Here is a 4489-nt window from a genome sequence, read left to right on the forward strand (position 1 = left end):
AACTGGGATAGAACTGCATCATCTTCTTGGGTTTATCCATGGAAGGCTGAGGGCAAGTCTTTGACCTTGTGATTCAGAAGCCTCAAGTTAATTAATTACACCCTGAATATTGTGCCCTCCCCACCATTATACTGTGGGAAGCTGGGTTTTAAACCCACAATCCTGGGAACTATTGGTATTGCCTAAGAAGGCAGGTTTCTGCCCAATAGTGGCAAAAGCCTTCCTTTCCAGAACCTTAGGGGAAAAGCATATCAGGCCGCTAGGCTGGACCCAGGATCTGAAGTTGGGGTGTCCTCATCTCCTTCTCCCTCTTCATCTGCATCCAGGTCATCCTCTGCTTCCTTCTCAGAGGAGCTGCTCAGTTCCTCTTCCTCCTCCTCCTCTTCATCACCTGATAGCCCCAACTTGCTCTGTGACAGCACCTGCTCTGCCATCTCTGCTTGAGACTCCCAGGTGCCTCTCTGTTTGCTGTAGCCAGGAGGGTGGAAACACAGGCTGAGGTGGCCATCCACTGCCAGGCGAAGAAGGCTGTTGGCTGCTCTGTACACATCATTTCGAGCTGCCTTGGCTGTTTTATAGCCACGTTTCTCTGCCCAAGCTTCACAGATGTCCCAGGCACACCAGGGGTGATCAGCTGAAGGGTCCTCTGCCTCTGGGTGGCGCAGGTGCAGCAGGGCCTGCACAGGGATTCTGGAAGCCAGGTAGCCCACAGAAGTGTAGGGCTCCTGGACCTGGGCAATAGGGTAGATTCCTGCCAGAACCTGCAGCTGCCTGGGCAGCAGAGAGGGGAAGATAAGGCCAGGACAGTCACAGAGCTTCACAGAGGGGGTGAGAAAATAGGTCTGAAAATAGCGGGTGTGGCCTGGCGTTCGAGAGACACTCACCACCTTCCGCCCCACAAGCCCGTTGATCAGAGAGGACTTCCCCACATTGGGGAAACCTACACAGCCTATGGTCACCACCCCATTCTTGTAGAGCTCTCTGGAGGGGCCCGTGGGCTCCATTGCTGAGTCACTCTGCTGCTCTACCTGTACTGCTGGCCCGTCTTCTTCCTCTTCCTCACGGGATGCCCCGGCTATGTCCCTAGCAATCTTCTCGCGCCAGCTGCTCAAGTCCACTTTTCCCATAGTGATGGCTTCACAGGCTTTCAGCAACTGCTCTGGCCCCAGTGCCCGAGTCCATCCTCTCCCCTGTCTCTGATTCTTCTTCAAGACACTACCAGGCTCCTGTGGGGTTCGCCTGTCCTGAGGGAAAGTGGTAAACTGGACAATGTGGAGCTGGGGGTAGTGCTGCTGGAAATAATGCTTCCAGGCAAGCACAAGAGCTGGCGGGGCCAGGTCCACCTTGTTCAAGACCAGCACCAGGGCCAGCCCAAGTTCTCCAGTTATATACTCGTAAAGTGCTGGTGGGAAGTTCACAACAGGATGTCGGATGTCAGTAATGAGCAAGACGATGTCAGACATCTCTAACACCCTCCACAGCTGCCTCCATGTCTCTAGATTGTGCTCAAAGTAGCTGAGTTTCTCCGATGGGTATGCCCCATGTATCTTCCCAAGGTACTCCTGGAAGCTCCGCTCCTCTTGGCTCATTAGTTGTTCCTTGGACATCTCATAGCTCCAAGGAGGCCGCCAGGGAAAGTCCAGGACTGAGCCAGGCTCATACACTTCCCGGATATCCAACTCCAGAGCTTCAGCCTTGACAGGCTGCAACACTTGCTCTCTGGCTGCTCTCTTTCTCCTCTCCACCTCCTCCCGGCTATCCCGTTCAAAATGCAGCCTGTATCTGTTGGGGTCGTAGCCTCTGGGCTCCAGGCCCTGGGAAGGTTGCTGGTTGAGCCTGTGGATAGGATGGGTCACAGATTCCCCATTGAACTTGTTGGTCTGCCCATCCCTCTGCTCTGGACACCCACTTCGGCTGTTGGAACTGGAGCAAAGCCCATCTTGGAGCCCTCTCTTCCGTTCCCGCTTGTCCTGCAGCTGCTTCTTCTTCTGCTTCACGCTGAAGGGCTTCTTCCTTGGCATGGCCAGGGATTCAGAAGTTCTCAGTCCCCGAGGCTGGATGTCTCAGCTGGTCTGCAGTAGAAGATGGAATCACAGAGAAGTAGGCTCTAGTGCCAGCACAGTAAGAGACTTGCTAGCTAAGAAAGAGCAAGCAGTCTAAATGAAAACGTTCTTCCTCTGTGTTCTTATAAAGGCCTCCAGCTGAAGGCGTGGCCCAGACTAAGGGCGTGAGTTTCAGATTCAATGTCTTGATTAAAGATGAGTGTCTTCAGCTGTGTGTGTGTGTGTGTGTGTGTGTGTGTGTTGGCTCACACCTTTGATCCCAGCCTTATGGGAGTGCATCAGGGAGGTGTTTTTCTCTGAGTTTAAAGCTAGCCTGGTGTATAAAGTGAGTTCCAGGACAGTAAGGGCTATTGTAGACAAATCCTGGCTCATACCAAGAGCAAAAATCACAATAACACAGAGATGTGTCTTTCTTGCTGCAGATGAAGATGGAAGGCTTGTGTCTTTCAAGCTCAAAGAGACTCGCATTAAAGCAAGCCTTCCTACCTCATAGACAGAGATTACTGTCTACAAATTTAGCAAATTCCCTTACTGGTGTGTCCTCCAGTTTTGAATTTTGCTATTTCAAGATTTAATCAATACACTTGACAGCAAACACTAGTCATTACCGAGGGTGTTTCTCTGTATAAACTTGGCTGTTCTGAAAACCATTTTGTAGAGCAAGTTGGCCACCAAGTCAAAGATATCCTTGCCTCTGCCTCACTTGTGATGAGATAAAAGTCATGTCTCACCAAGTCGTGATGGAAATCCTGTTAATAGTCCTTTGATCAGCTGGAGTCCTGAGCAGATGCTAATCCTGTATTCCCAGCAGAGAAATGGTTAGGAGAAAACACCTAATTATATAGATGAAGCTTCAGGACAGGGAATCTCCTCTCCACCTGCCCACTCCTCCAGCCCCTCTTTCTGTCTCATGTTTTATTTCCTGTCTTTGAGCTGAATGCACATGGCATTTCCATCCACTAGTCTCTTGTGTCTGGGCAGAGGCCACTAGGATCCTGCTGGTCCAGCAGGGTTCCCTGGACTGGAGTCATATTTCCAGGGAAGCAGACAGGAAGACTGGAAAGCAGTTTCATGAGGAACTGTCAAACCAGAGGTCTTCTAAGTCAGGGAGATCAAGGGCAGAAAGCCATGGCTCTAGATCTGCTCATGGCAGTACTGGAGGAGGCCAGATGACACTGGTGCAGAATGTCAAGACAGCTTCTTCACACACAAGAACCAAAAAGCCAGCACTACTGCTCTAGGTCAGGCACACCAGGACATCAGCAGAGTGTCACTGGGATGGATCACATGAGCCTTCTGCACTCATACTGTGGGTGGTATTCATAATCCTGAGAGGAGTTGGGGGAAGCAAGATATTATGCTGAAACTTTGTGTTTACAAATTCACAAAATAGAAAAAGATGTGGAGATGGCAAAATTGTTTTTTAGAGTATATAAAACAGAAACCACACACCAAGGAGATGAACAGCAAGAAGAGAACTGTGCTGCCATGGATGTTAGTAATATCCAAAAATAACAGACAGGAGCCAATCTGATGTAACTCATAGTAGGGTCTTTATTTCATTTGAGTTATCGTGGGCCCCTACAACGAACCATTGTCATGAAGGATATGCGATTTCGTTGGTTGGAGGGCAGAGCAGGAGCCAGAGCCTAGGAAAGAGTCCCGGCAAGAAGCCAAAAGTCTCCATTGGCTGATCTTCAGTTCTGCTTTGGAACCTCAGCCCAGAATGTGTTCACAGTAGGGGGCGCTGCGGATCTGGAGCTCCAGTTGGTGTCAACTTGAGGTTTCATACTCTGGACCCCTTCTCTAGTAGCTCTGACTTGTCCCCCAAGCCAAGTTCCCCTAGGCTGTCAGCATGACTGGAAGGTGAAGGAGCCAGGGAAAGCGTCCTAAACCAAAGGGTTCATTTGCAGAGACCTGCTGCTCTGTCTGAAAGATCCAGGACAGATACTTCTGCAGCAGTGGGCTATTCCTGCATAGCCAGGAAAGGGCCTCTCTCTGATGACCAGTGTCCAGTGCCCAGGGTTGTCTGATCCTGATTCACAAGAGGCTGGGACTTGTCAGCCAAGTCAAGTTCTACTGTGATATCTGCAGGCCTAGGCTGAACCGGACCTTCATTGCAAACAACAAAGTTGGTTTTGTTTCTAGCTGCTTTCCTTTTTTCAGATGGAAGCAGACTTTGCGAGGGAGGCTGGCTGTCGTGAGATTCTTTGCAAACCCAGGGTCCAGAAGGTGTGGGGGAAACACTAGATGTAACCTCTGGCACCTATGTAACGTTGTACAGGAAATGTTATCCAGACCCAATTTCATTTTGTTTTTGGGTCCTCTCTGTTTGCCATCCTTTCTAAAGGCTGGAAATTCACCTGATCTCTAAGGTTTGTGGATTGCATGACCAGTGCCTTAGGCAAAAGCACATTTTCAGTCCA

At 50.1% G+C, this 4489-nt stretch overlaps 1 pseudogene; it reads right to left on the bottom strand.

Annotated features, from left to right (window-relative positions):
* Positions 1 to 251: 251 nt before the first annotated feature.
* On the bottom strand, positions 252 to 2021 carry LOC114632690 (annotated as a pseudogene).
* Between the last annotated feature and the right edge of the window lie 2468 nt (positions 2022 to 4489).

The sequence above is a fragment of the Grammomys surdaster genome, unplaced genomic scaffold, assembly GCF_004785775.1.
Source record: "Grammomys surdaster isolate TR1022 unplaced genomic scaffold, NIH_TR_1.0 393, whole genome shotgun sequence".
NCBI classification, from domain to species: domain Eukaryota; kingdom Metazoa; phylum Chordata; class Mammalia; order Rodentia; family Muridae; genus Grammomys; species Grammomys surdaster.